The 14,855-nt window shown below is 46.8% G+C and overlaps 1 pseudogene; it reads left to right on the top strand.

Moving 5' to 3' along the window:
- The first annotated feature begins 264 nt into the window (after nt 1–264).
- LOC133341797 (carnitine O-palmitoyltransferase 1, liver isoform-like) overlaps nt 265–14,855 on the top strand; it is a 28,266-nt pseudogene continuing 13,675 nt past the window's right edge.

Raw genomic sequence — 14,855 nt, 5'->3', positions numbered from 1 at the left:
AAAAAAAATGTCAAAGTAAATGTTTTTATACAATTGACTACCCCGACTACTGCCCGGCCCAATCTCAGGCGACTCACACCCGCAGCACGCTCCGCGGGTGTGAGGGCGGGGCGGACTGCAGTCGTTTCTCCCCGCAACGATAAAGCAATGGAAGAAAAAGTAGTGCCTCGTGCGCCTGCGCGCTGAGCAAAGTAGTCCCCCGCCCCTTGTACACCCCCCCCCCCCCACCGGGCCGTGTTTATAAAAGGAGGAGGCCGCTGGTGTTGGTGAGGCAGTTGCGGCACTGCGTTCTGGCGGTGAGTGGAGTGTGTGGTGGTGAGTGTGTGGTGGTGGTGAGTGTGTGGTGGTGGTGAGTGTGTGGTGGTGGTGAGTGTGTGGTGGTGGTGGAGAGTGTGAGTGTGTGGTGGTGAGTGTGTGGTGGTGGTGGTGGTGGGAGTGTGTGGTGGTGAGTGTGTGGTGGTGGTGGTGGTGAGTGTGTGGTGGTGGTGAGTGTGTGGTGGTGAGTGTGTGGTGGTGGTGGTGAGAGTGTGGTGGTGAGAGTGTGTGGTGGTGGTGGTGAGTGTGGTGGTGGTGAGTGTGTGGTGGTGGTGGGAGTGTGTGGTGGTGGTGGGTGTGTGGTGGTGGTGAGTGTGTGGTGGTGGTGAGTGTGTGGTGGTGGTGAGTGTGTGGTGGTGGTGAGTGTGTGGTGGTGGTGAGTGTGTGGTGGTGGTGGTGAGTGTGTGGTGGTGGTGGTGAGTGTGTAGTGGTGGTGGTGAGTGTGTGGTGAGTGTGTGGTGGTGAGTGTGTGGTGGTGAGTGTGTGGTGGTGGTGGTGAGTGTGTAGTGGTGGTGGTGAGTGTGTGGTGAGTGTGTGGTGGTGAGTGTGTGGTGAGTGTGTGGTGGTGAGTGTGTGGTGATGTGGTGGTGGGGGGGTGAGTGTGTGGTGGTGGTGGTGAGTGTGTGGTGGTGGTGGTGGTGGTGAGTGTGTGGTGGTGGTGGTGAGTGTGTGGTGGTGGTGGTGAGTGTGTGGTGGTGGTGGTGAGTGTGTGGTGGTGGTGGTGAGTGTGTGGTGGTGGTGGTGAGTGTGTGGTGGTGGTGGTGAGTGTGTAGTGGTGGTGGTGAGTGTGTAGTGGTGGTGGTGAGTGTGTGGTGAGTGTGTGGTGAGTGTGTAGGTGGTGGTGGTGAGTGTGTGGTGGTGGTGGTGATGTGTGGTGGTGGTGGTGATTGTGTGTGAGTGTGTGGTGGTGAGTGTGTGTGGTGAGTGTGTGGTGGTGAGTGTGTGGTGGTGGTGGTGAGTGTGTAGTGGTGGTGGTGAGTGTGTGGTGATGTGTGGTGGTGAGTGGTGGTGTGTGTGTGGTGGGTGGTGGTGGTGGTGAGTGGTGTGGTGGGTGTGGTGGTGGTGAGTGTGTGGTGGTGGTGGTGAGGTGTGTGGTGGTGGTGGTGAGCGTGTGATGGTGGTGGTGGTGAGTGTGTGGTGAGTGTGTGGTGAGTGTGTGTGGTGGTGGTGAGTGTGTGGTGGTGGTGGTGAGTGTGTGGTGGTGGTGAGTGTGTGGTGAGTGTGTGGTGAGTGTGTGGTGGTGGTGAGTGTGTGGTGGTGGTGGTGAGTGTGTGGTGAGTGTGTGGTGGTGGTGAGTGTGTGGTGAGTGTGTGGTGGTGGTGAGTGTGTGGTGGTGGTGGTGAGTGTGTGGTGAGTGTGTGTGCAGTGAGAATGGTGAGTGCCGGCAGCGGTGGGTGGTGTTGTGAATTTGGTGAGTGGTGATCGTCATTGTGCGGTGTTTGACATGTATTTCACGGCACTGTACAAGCGCTTCACTGTGATAATTAGGAGAGGGTAAAGATGGTTATTCGGTGTTATTGTAATTCATATACAGGACTGTCGGTTGCGTGTTGTGTATGTCCACCTTTATCACGACGTAAGCTTGAACATATTCGCTCCATGTCAGCCGGAATTGTTGGGGCACGTTGTGCCTCCCATTATTTTTCTTTCCACCCCCCCCTCCCCACTTTTTTCTCAGCATTGATCATACAATAATAACACCATTAGTACGTGTGTGTGTGTGTGTCTCTCAGTGCCTTACGCCAGTAATCCACAACACCCCACCAAAATGCCTCTTTAGCCACGTCAATTGAAGCCGTGACGACGACGACCCGAAAAAAAGAGTATCTTATTATGTGCCCAGAGAGAAAGAGAGGGGGGTGGGAGGAAATAAAACAACGAGGAATTTGCTACCGGTTTGACGAAACTGTCCGCGGGTTACTTTAAAAGCACGCGGGTGGAGCGCCGATTCACGATTGCGGATGTGTTGGTACCTCTCTAAACATGCCGGGCACACGATTGCTATAGAGCAGCAGGGGTGGGGAACGTCCGGCCCGCGGGCCGAATGAGGCCCACGAAATCATTTGGTGTGGCCCTGCCAATTTGGTGTGGCCCTGCCAATTTGGTGTGGCCCTGCCAATTTGGTGTGGCCCTGCCCTAAGGCAACCGCAGGCGGGACTTGAAATTCAATAAATCTAAGAGCTACATCATCGACACCAGCTAACATCACACGGCTCGCCAAAGAGAAGCAGTTCCAGCCCATCGCATTAGGGGCGAGTTAATTCAATGTTTGGCCAAATATAACAGGCTAATTTTGAAGTTGATAATTTTGTATGGCCCGTGAATGATGTTATAAATATCCAAATGGCCATTGGCAGAAAAAAAGGTTCCCTGCCACTCCAGTATCGAGCAAACCTACGGGGAGGGAAACGGGGGGGTGCTAACGATTGCTTGTACGGAACCTCGCGATCAAATGTGTCCACGCTCGAGAGTGGTTGGATCGGCCACTGAACGTGGCACGTGGAGGGCTTCTCTCTCTCGTTGTTTGTCCACGCCCGTAACCCCGTTTAACGCGCCCCCCGAGGGGAGGAGGGGGGATGCGTGCCTGGAAACGAGAGCGCTGTGTGAATCGGCGCTATACGAGGCCATTACAGCACAGGCCCTATGGAGATGTGTTCCCGAAAATCGTAATTTATCATCGGCGACCAACACGTTAGGGGTTCATTGGAACAATAATACAGATGATTAAGATTATTATAATACTGTTCATGGTACAAGACATTTTAATAAGAGTGTACTCACCAGTACATGATGCGACGCTGATATGGTGAACTTTGCAGCGCCAGGAGACGAGATGGGAGTTCCAGCTTGTGCCTGTATATGTGTGTGTGGGACATCGGCCAGTCATCTCGGTCAGTCGACCCGTGGCACCTGGGTCTGCCCGTGACCTCCTGCCAGCGGGCGTTCGACACTTCACGTGGCCTCAATGTGCACATAGCCTGGCACAAGTGTCGTGGTGATGTTACCGGCACTTGGTGTCGAATGGCGGTTGTTGTGTGTATGTTGAATTTATTTTGCTCCTTGCGTGGGCAACCGTTCTGGAAAACAGATAATTTTCAGGGAAACTGGTTATTTAGCTTGCAAACAGGTTATTTTCTACGAATCGAATAATACAGCGGGACAACTGAGACTTTGCGAAGCATTTGTCACGGCGAATTCTGTGATGGTGTGATGGTGTGAGGTTTCGGGATGCACTTTGAGTTCCTCTATGGACTTGCATGGATGTGCCAGTGAGTTTTAAGCTGTGATAGTGTTAGAGATAGTGTGTAACAAGTCATCACACCGCCACCACTGTTGATTCAAAGATCACAATTCCAGGCCACGAGTCGATTCAGTGACATGGAATCGTGCTGCTGAAATTATGCACATCTAGAAGGCTGATGCGTTAAGATTTTAAAAACGAATTACGCGGAGAGGCGGATATATGAAGGAGAAATAAAGTACACGATGCCGATTGATATTTCAATTCTTGGAAGACTAATTTGCACAAGTCCAAAATTATGCTCGCATGCAGAATTCAATATACCGTAGAGTACACGTGTATTGTAAGCTGAAGAGGTTGCGTCTTCCGATATGGAACGTGTGTTAGACGACATTTTTTTTAACTTTATTCACACTGGGCACAACTTGGGGGTGTGCCTAACCGGAAACGCTTAATAATCCAGAGAATACAGCAGCAGTTGAATGCCCGAGCGTATTCGGGGTTTGGGGGTCAACGGGTCAGGTGGAGCAAATAACACGTGCGATGTCGGAGGGTAGGGATGGAGGGAAGTGATGGACTTGAAAGTTGTGGAATTTGAACAGCAAATTTCTAGCTTTAGTGGGTTCACGTTACTAAATGGGCTCGTAATGACTTAAACTCATCCCAGTGGGACTAGTTGCATAACACCGCTTAAGTGACCCACTGGGATATTGTTATGGAAAGCGGTTGTGGTTTTTTTTTACGTGTAACATGAATTTCACGGTGAAATTGGTACTGACGTTTTGTGGACAGCTGCTCCATTTTAGGAGAATGTACGATTTTTGGTTTTACATGGGCCTCCTCTGTGCCTTACGTAATGACTATTCGAATTAATGCACTGTACTCTCATTTTTGTGTTCACAATGGAACAGTTTCACCACTCATGAGAGATGGCTGTGGATAGTGGAGGCCCTTCATCCGGCAGTGGATTGACCTTGGCCGATGTCGAGACTGTAAAATCCTTATGTCACGTGATTATAATTAACTGAACTTTGACAATCCATTGTTGGATCATGGTCGCGTGCTCATTTGGGTTGTTTTGAAACCAATATAAAATCATTGGGCCTCCCCTACTCGAAGAATTAGCTACAGTAGATAATGGCCCTGTGGTTGGATGCTTCCTCAGCACACTGCCTAATTTAACTGTCGCCTCTTGGTCATAGTTTCGTGTTGTTTAATAATTACGGTGTACACGAGTGTACTTTCATTAATTTTCTCATTGCAGTATGGTACAATTTACCCTCTAGAGCAGTGGTTTTTAACCTGAGGTGCACGTAACCTCCTGGGGGTGCGAGACATGGGCCAGATTTTTTTAGAAAGTAAATCATCGAAAGCACAAATTAAGCATGGGCATGTAAGTGCAACTACTTTGTTTCATTAAACCCCCTATGTATTTATTAACATACTTTTTTTTACAATTGAGAACCAAAGGGGTACAAGGTTGCAGTAAAGGTTAAGCACCACTGATCTAGAGAGTAAATTGCTTATTTATGCCACTGTTGGGGGAAGGGCTTTCAAGAGTATTTGGCCTACCTACTCGTTTGCTTCTTTGTCATTATTTACCCGCATGAAATGCCTAGATGGAGTGTGTGGTTGGGCCAGTGTCGTGTTTTCATTTAAAAAGTACGATAACAAATATTTCTGGCCAGCTAGGAAGAGTAGGCCAAATTCCCTCCAGAGTGCCTCTGAAAAGTGACCTCTAGTGGACGGACGCCTTAATGCAAAGCAGTAGCATAAGCATAAAAGTTGCATTACATTTCGGAATGTAAAATTATCCATTTCAAATTTGCGGAAAAGTGTCCGTTTGGCCTGTGGTGTGGGTGGTTAACGCTGCGATTGTTAACGTGTATATAGGTACACTTAAGACCACATCAAATCGAGATAAATTTTTGCTTACTCTCGCACGCTACCGGTGCCAGCTGGTATTCGAGCTTGACCTAGGACACTTCAACCTAAAATGAGCAGTGTTTGTTGTGATGTTGGTGTCGTTGTGAAGGTTAGCACTGGAGAGACAAAGATAGCCAAATGTGAAATATTATTGACACCACCACCACCAACCCTTGATTGAATTCAACGTAAAGCAGTTGGTTGATGATCGTGCACTCACCGATTGACTCCAGTCACTCGCTCACCGGTGGTCAGTCGCCTCCTCATCACTCTTGTATCACTACGACCACGATTACCATTCCCATGAACGTCACTCATTGATTCCTCCACCAATGTTGAGGGCTTGGTCTACCAGACTGACTCTTTCAACTCCTCCACGCCGTGTTCAACCGCCACCAAGCAGGTCCCAGCGATACACTTACTCGCTCACCCATTCTCACCTGCCCACTCATCCCCAAGCTCTTTTAATAACCTTGTTCAATTCAAGAAATGTGGCTACCGTACTATCGTTTCCAACTTTGACAGTGCTGTTTGTTGCGGGGCGTATGCGTTTTGGGCCTTTTGGGACTGAGCTCAGAAATTGTATTCAAGAGAAAAAGAAATATGCTGCAGCTTAATGGGATCTCACAAGTAATATGTACAAACGAATCTCTTCATGCTAAAGAGGGTCCTTTTTGTTTGTTAGTTTTGTATGCTAGCTTTGCACTGTTGTACAATATCGCTTGGTGGTTAACCTGTCAAGGTTTCAAGGCGGAAGAGTACAGCGAGGGGTGCTTGACAGCATATGAATGAGAATGTGTTTGTGATGCACGTGTGATAGGAGCCTGGTTAGGTACTGCGAAGTGGGTGCACTCATTTGATGTATATTGTGTGGCATGCGGGTTTGAATTATGTTGTACGGAGTTGGCTAGAATGTGGTCTTGGGCTGTGCTATCTTGAGGGTGTGTTGTGGGTCATGTGTGGTATTGGGGCTCTGTTATATCTGATAAACAAAAATAAATGTGTGTGGTGGTGAACTTGTCGTAGTATGGGAAGCGGTCGTGTAGCAGTTTCCACGATGTACTACAAACCCAGCGACCCAAGTTGTATTCCTTCTCGCGGCCAACAGTGACGAATGTCTGAAGCAGTCCTGAGCCACCGCTAGATTGACTCAGCCTAAATTATAGATGAGGGTGACAAAGGCGACCGGGTGTGGTGTTGGCCACCCACCCGTTCATGTGCTGAGCTGGCTGTTGTAGGTGCTTGCCCATCGCTTTTAGGGGCTCTGTTATATCTGATAAACAAAAATAAATGTGTGTGGTGGTGAACTTGTCGTGCATGGGAAGCGGTCGTGTAGCAGTTTGCACGATGTGCTACAAACCCAGCGACCCAAGTTGTATTCCTTCTCGCGACCAACAGTGACAAATGTCTGAAGCAGTCCTGAGCCACCACTAGATTGACTCGGCCTAAATGATAGATTAGCGTGGTGCTGGCCACCCACCCGTTCATGTGCTGAGCTGGCTGTCATAAGTTGCTTGCTCATCGCACTTACCCCACTAGGCTGTAAGTCTTCGGCTTTTTGGGTGGACTTTTTGGGCAGGTGTCTGGCATAGCTGAGCTTAGGATTGTGTGTCTGGTTGATGGTGTGGGTGGGTGTACGTGTAATATATGTGGGCAGTCTTTTTTAGTTGCTGTCGATTGGTTTGCTGTGGATGGACTGAGTAATGTGGTAAATTCTATATCCCCTTACCCTTTGACACAGATACCAGACACCTGATCCTACTCGAAGCTGAGTGGGGCACCACGTGACCCTTTAGCGTGGTTTAGTCTCGGCCATAATAATAATTAGCACACGTGACCTTCAGAAAGAATCCTTGCAATCGCATCCTATATCTTAAAACGTACAAGCTAAAATAGACGTACAATGTAACTGGTATTAACCAAACAACCCGATGCTGTACCTGCAAATCACTCAATTGGGATTACACGTGGCAACAACGCTTCCTTCTGGGAACATTTGGTGTAGGACCCTCCTTTAAAGAGTGTTAAGACCAAGGTGATTTGCTGTTCCTGCGTGAACGATCCTTATGAAAAAATATTGGTTTAATCGTTACTTGTGTGTCTCTCGACGTGGTGTGATAGAGTGTTTGACTCGCAGTTTGCAGGTTGTAATTTTACACCACATTCCAGGGCATGACTCTGCTAATAATTTAGCCAGGTTCACTAAAATAAGTACCACCTTGTGAAAAGGCATACGTGGTTGTCCTGTTCAGAATTGAACCCACGTTGTGCGCAATTATACGAGTAGCACGCTTGACTTGATTAGGTTTAGGGTGTTTCAAATCGCAACAGAGCCTCACCTTGTCACATCTAGGAATAGACTTGGAAATGGTGCCCAAGATGAACTTAGATAAGAGATATTTTCAATGTTCTGCTCTTAAAGCAGCACTCGAGGCTGCTTTGTTTACCCTCTGTAAAGAATGGCTGATTATCATGCATCCTAGAAGTAAAATGTAGTTGCATGGTATGCACTGATATGAAGAACATTGAATTCATTCTTAACACCCAGAACATATTTAGTTGCAAAGCTACTGGTTTTTAATTCGGTGCAACTGCGTTGGAATGGGCTTTGGAGCTAAAGCGTTTGTGAAAATTCCACATTACTACGATGACATGAGCCAGCCTTTTTTTTTATAGGACAACCACTGGTAATGACTATGCACTCAAAAAAAGATGATAAATGGAATCAATCATTGATTTGGTTTTGAAAGCTTCATTGTGAGTAAAAGCAATATGGCTTCTGTAGATGTACATGCCACTTGTTCTTGGTGTTCTGCAGATGTAGATGCCACCACCGGCATCTATTGCGCGGCGGTTGAACTTACGACTTTCGGTCCGAACACACAATTGGATATGAGGGCAGGTTTGTTCGTACCTCTGAAAATTCGTAAGTTGAATGTTCATAGGTGTAGAGCTTTCCCTGGATTGATGTCCGTTGACTCTGCTTTGTTGCTGTGTTCTCGCACCACGGATTTCCCGTGTAAAATGCTGGCTAAATGGGATCATCCGTGTCACAAATAAAACACATTCCTGCGGAGGGAGCTGGTAGGAACGTTGGGTTGCTCGGTCAATGGCCAGGGTCAACAGCGGCGTGGTGTATTCCGCAAATATGCCCGACTGTGAGGGCGGGCACAAGCCGGCGTGGGTAGGTTAAACATTGAGTTTTATAAGGGCACCACGGGGTGACCAGCCCCTCCCCACCCAGCCCCACCCCTCCCAGCCCCACCCAGCCTCACCCTCCCCACCCTCTCCTCCCCACCCAGCCCCTCCCCACCCTCCCCTCCCCACCCAGCTCCCACCCCTCCCCTCCCATTTTTGGATGCACGACGGACGGACGGACACAATAATCCCCTGTGGGCTGGTGTAACCAGGAGGTTCCTACCAGTAACAAACTAAAACTATACCTCCGACACGGTGGTGGGGGGGGGGGAGAAGGAGGCGGGAGCTGCTGCTGCCCAGAGCGGTGACCCCTCACCCAGTTTGAGTGAACACATGAAGTTGCCAAACCCTGCGGGGCTTGAGTAACGGTGATCAAGGACGGCCGTTGTGCCATTGGGTTCGAGCTGCCAGTGTGCTTATTGTCAAACGAGATGGGGTGTTGCATGCCGCCAAGGTGGATATTGTGTCTGTTAAGAGTTGTAATGAATTTCAATATTGATTGTTTTTTTTTTACTCTCAGCCTATTTTCTCTAATCATTCTTATTTTGCAGTACGATTAAATATAAACACCCCTTTAATTACTGCCTTTCAAACAATGGTCAATGTTTTTTTATGCTTCTCCTTCTCGATTGTCTCCATGCTCGCGTGAAGTGTGGGCAGCAGCTGCGTTCGTTGAGCTCATGGAGGAAATCCCCGCGTTGCTACAGGAGGGATGTTGGGCTGAGATTACTCCCACCCAGGATTTGAATAAGCATTGTAACACTGGCATCAGTGTTTATTCTACTTGTCATTGTCTGCTGATGTAAGCGCCCATGAATTGGCCGGTAACATCTTAATACAGAGGATGCCAGAGCTTGGATGTAATTGTTGGCACAGGGCCCTACCTGCTTGTCTGTGGTTCCTCGTGCCTCTTCGTTTCCTCCTATTAGAGAGTGAATCTTGTGTGCGTTACAAGTTGAAATTATTATTATAATGTACCGAATGTTAATTTACAGTTTCGGACTAATCTTCTGCAGGACGATACATTAAAAAACATCTTATGACAAATTGGAGTGTGGGTGGCCCCTGCTTAATGACAACGTTCTTCGTGGCGTCCGCAAGTAAATAAATAAAACTTCCAGGACACGGGAATCTTTTCGGATTATTTTAACCAATCAGATAAATCATTCACAGACAAGGCCGTGGGTTTGGTGTTTCGCCGCATTTGGCTTGCGGATGAATTCTAGTGTGCAATATTGTGCTTTACCATCAATCATTTCCATTCACACACACAGAGCCGTGGCAAGTTGAACACTGTGATTACCGCACGGGGTTATCCATTGGTTTTGCCACAAAGCGTCACCAGGAAAGTGCTTTTAATAATTTAAAAGCAAATGACACGTGGTCTACCTACGTGCAGCTCGAGTGATTGGCTGTTGGGGTAGGTTTGGTCACCTACAGAGGAGGGCCCCGATTGGTTGAGAATAAGTTAAGTAGCCTCTCCTGATCCTTCGGGTGCATTGTACTCTGACCCAGCTGCCCCTATCCCACTCAACGGTAGCGTAAAATATTAACCTCTCATGGATGGTGAAGCAGCTGCTGGCTGGAATTTACAATTGGTGACGCAATTCCACAAACCCATCAATTTACGATGCCCGAACTGTCTATGAAACATGAATTACAGCGATGAAAGTGGTGATGACCATCATTGTCATCCATTCATGATTCGGTGTTATTGTGATTGTCATCATCATCGTTTGTCATCTCCATCGTCTGCTTCACTTATAAAACATGTTTGGAAGAACAGAACATATGGTCATGCACTTAACTACTTGATAATTTCAGATTATACGATTGGTTGTTACTGCAGGGTGCGATTGGAGGACAAAAGAGGCGGTTTAATTCTAGATTTGAAGCTTTCGTGACTGCAAGGATTCATACTCTTAGGTTTTTTCGGTAAAGTCACGTAGGTAAAAAAAAAATTATTTGATTTATTATTTTATTTCTATTATTACTTTTATTAATTTTATTTTTTTACCTACGTGACTTTACCGAAACAACCGAAGAGTAAGAGCCAGTTTGGTAGTTAATGAAGAGTTTACCGTGCAACAAGTATCACTTTGTTGTGGAAGCTGCACGTTGGCGACTCATCCTTGCGATGAGAATGTGGAATTGTCACCACTGGCTCAGGGCTGTTGTAAACTGGACATGAGCAGGAAAGCAATTTGACTCTCCTGTTTACTTTACCATACAAACCCCCCCTTGACAAATTTAAATGTTACTTAATTGATTTGAATACAGAAATTTCAGTTTGTGATTGGTCGCGCAACAATTTTTTTGATCATCCGCTAATGCATATTGATTGCTGTCCTCCGCGCCGACTTGGGTATCTTGTGTAACCTGCAACAATGGTTGTGGAGTGCTGATGGTGGCTAAAAGATTGTGTAGCATTCTGTTAAGTTGGAAGATATAAATACAATTTCAGCGAGGATTTGAACCCTGTAACCTTTTGCGAGTCACTCACTCGACAGCTGAGCCACCCGGCCAATGATATGGAATCAAAATCTTTTACTTGGTGGTTTGGCATTGCATTGGCTGAAGCTTAGAAGTTTTAAGTGGAAACTATTTAAGTTAAAAAGCACTCGTTTGGGAATTTAACACGGAGGCTTAACACTCCATTTGTGGTTACAACTGGTATTATTATACCATTGGCTTTGCAGCCATTTGTTTCACCACAACACAGCCCAGCCCTGTCTCCCTCCAGGCTCTGTGTGTTTGATGGCTCTTGGAAGGATCTTATCTATTTACGTTGAACATAAGTGTTGTCATCACGGGCACGGAGCCAGTTTGCATGAACTCGAGCGTGCATTTGCTCTCGAGCTCCCCATACATTTCTTGGAAATATTATCATTGAAAAAAGTTGACATTTTCTGTTGAACTTGATGTTAAAAATCACATTGACCGAATCGCAACGGTGCGGCCCAATGTGCTGATGTCATGTAACTGTGGACTTTATAGTAAACCACTTTTGTCTGCACTTATTTAAGCGAGCATGAGAAAAACGACATGGGCTCTATCCTGAAGCCCCATGATGGCTAGCAGACCTCAACATTGGTGGGCTTTCTCAAGAATAGAGTGGAAGACTATATAGCCTGCTGGCATTATGGCAGTGCGCCACATTTGCAATCGGGAGGTAAGCGAAGTTAAATCCATTCGTGGTCAACTCAACCAATTGATACTTGGGTGGTTGATGCAATAAGTGCCACTGTGGTTAGTCCTGTAATGGTTGTGCTATTAGAGAATAGTCTCCTTCGGAAAGGTTGATTTTTTTTCATCGGAGAGTACATCCATCAAGGATACGAAGCGATGAATTCACCGCAGGTGCTGGGTGAATTGATGCATCACAGGATCATAGGATATGATGGTGGCTTGGAGAGGCCTTCATTCAGCAGTGGATTGACAATGCCTTGTGATGATGACTGTGGACACCCATGTCTGCCCCATGTCCTACATCGCCTGTGTTATTGAATCCGGTCGTATTATATCTACACACCCACTGAATGACGCTCGTCTCTGGCTTGTGTTTCATTTGCCTTTTTTCACTTGAAAAAGTAAACCAATTAGTGCAACCGTTTTGACAAAACAGTCCATGTGCAAAATATTAAAATGATTTATTTCTCAACGCATGACAAAAATGATAACCCACTTCGAATGAAGTCAATGTGTTTTCTTCGAAAGGCTCTTGTTATGAAAACTATTGCGAACAAAATATTTAATTTAACAATGGCTGGTGGCTTGGGCTTAAAATGTCTTGTTATTGAAGTCGGTGCGATTTGAGTTGGCGAAGGTGCTGTGTGATGATCAGTGCTGTGATGTGTGTGTGTGCTCGTGTGGGTGATGTCTATTTCAAGATACGTGGGTGTGTGGCGTATGTGTGACGTTGGCAACTGTCTTGGGCAGTATTTGAAGGATGACATTTTTGAAGGCTGAAGTTGTGTTGTGCATGTAGGTAGGTTTGTGTGTGTGGTTGGGGATGGTAGTTTAGTGGTCAGCGCACTGCACTATAAACCCAGCGACCCGAGTTCAATTCCCACCCACAGCCAACATCGGTCACTATAATCTGAAGCGGTCCTGGGCCACCCCTAGGTCAACTTAGCCTTATATGAGTACTCAGCTGACTGTGTAACCATCAGCACTGGGGAGACATGGCAGCCGGACTTGGTGCTGGTCACACTGCCCTGGCGGCCACAGTGGCAGCCTTAATAGAGGGCAGGGGGGGGAGGGGGTTTGCCTTTCTCTACATGAATGTTGAATTTCTTTTCCACTGTACGTAGCCAACTGTGCTAATCGGAGATGCGGGGGAAGGACGACAAATTTATCACACAAAGCAATTTCTAAAGAAATGAGCTTTCATCCTAGGTTCAACAGTGTGCATATGTCCCAGTGGCTTCTTAATATTGGAAGGGAGGGCATTCCAGACGGCCGCAGAAACGCATCTGAAAGCGCCGTGATGCGGTGACCGTGTGTTGGTAGCCACGGAGGTGTACCGAGTACAGCTGTAGTTGACGGTAGATGAATGGTTATTTTGTGAGCCAGACTGGTTTGCAGTTAGTAGGTGAATGGTTATTTATGTGACCCAGACTTACGTGAGCAGTCGAGTGCAACCGAGTCAGCTGCGAGCATGTGCTTGTTTGGAGAGAGGCCAGCACTGTGGTGACGTGGATAACTGGGTGAGGGGTCAATGCTGCAGTGGGAGGGGGGTAACGCGCCGTGTCATGTGTTTCCACAGAGGAAACATTCTCTTCTGTGTGTGTGTGGCCACGTGCTCATTCAACGTTTTTCCACGTGCATCCCTGCAAGTCTTTGTATCCGAAATGTGTGTATTGTGTTTGCGTGTACGCAAGCGGGTCATCATGTGCCTGCCTGCCTGCCCGCGCGCGCGTGTGTCGCACAGTGTATTTGTGAAAGTCTTCTTGGTTCTTTCGGTAAAGAAAGTCACGTAGAAGGGAAATAATAAAATTAAATTAAACATAATAAAATACAATTCTCACGACTTTGTGGCCGAAACGTCGTGAGAATTGTATTTTATTATGTTTATATTTTTATTATTTTATTATTTCCCTTCTACGTGACTTTACCGAAAGAACCAAGAAGATGAATCCCTGCAGTCACGAAAGCTTTAAATCGAAATTTATTCGTGAAAGCTTTTGGTCTGTGTGTCGTATAATACGGGCGCTCATCTGTTTACAACCCTCGGCACGTGGTGGGAATTCCACATTGCTTCCGTGGGGGTGAAGAAAATATCCATAGAACAATCACTATGCTCTTAGTTCTTTCGGTAAAGTCACGTAGGTAAAAAATGAAATTAAAATTAATAAAAATAAAACAATGAAAATCACGACGTTTCGGAGGCAACACAAGTCTCCTTCATCCTTGCAGTCACGAAAGCTTCAAATCTAGAAAGAACAATCGCTCTTGAACGTCACCAGAAGATATGGTACTCGTTGTATTAACCCAGAAGGGATGAGCCGAGTCAAACCATCGACCAGCATTTGAACTTTGCAACCTTACCATTGCGAGCCGCTTGCTCCACCACCTCCGAGTCACCTGGCAGGTGGAGAGCGGTGATGCATTCGGTGCCGGATTATCCCAGTAGCAAAAGTAGCAAATGCCACGGGTCCCGCACTTTCAAGGGCCCCGCGCTAAATGCTCTCTAAGCTATCAATTCCGGTTCAGTGATTATGCACTTGCTCTATTACTATAGTACTATACCGCCTTCAACTTTTATGAACGACTGGGTGTTTAAGGTTAGCGATTTGTCGTATTATCTGGTTGTATAGCAAATGAAAAAAATACAATTACTTTACTATGCAAGTAAAAAATGTGTGTGTTTGAATATTTGTGTGTTTTTTTATTTATTCATGGCCCCTTTATAACATATGCTACAGGCCCCGCACTAGCTTAATCCGGCACTGGGTACAGTATGCGAGTTGGTTTAGCGGATTAAGATGCGTGTGTGTGTGTGTGTGTGGTATTTGGGGGGCTGTCGTGCAGTGGTTAGCGCACTGCAGTACGAACCCAGCCACCCGAGTTAAATTCCTGCTCAACATCATTCACGAATACATGTCAGTGCGCTGGTCCTCGTGACCTGCATTTTAATTTCTGGTCATGCACATCATTCAAAGTTGTATCCGGA

The sequence above is a fragment of the Lethenteron reissneri genome, chromosome 2 (genome assembly GCF_015708825.2).
Source record: "Lethenteron reissneri isolate LAM-NWPU_2019-01 chromosome 2, ASM1570882v1, whole genome shotgun sequence".
NCBI lineage: Eukaryota > Metazoa > Chordata > Hyperoartia > Petromyzontiformes > Petromyzontidae > Lethenteron > Lethenteron reissneri.
This window is presented reverse-complemented; position numbering and strand designations above follow the sequence as displayed.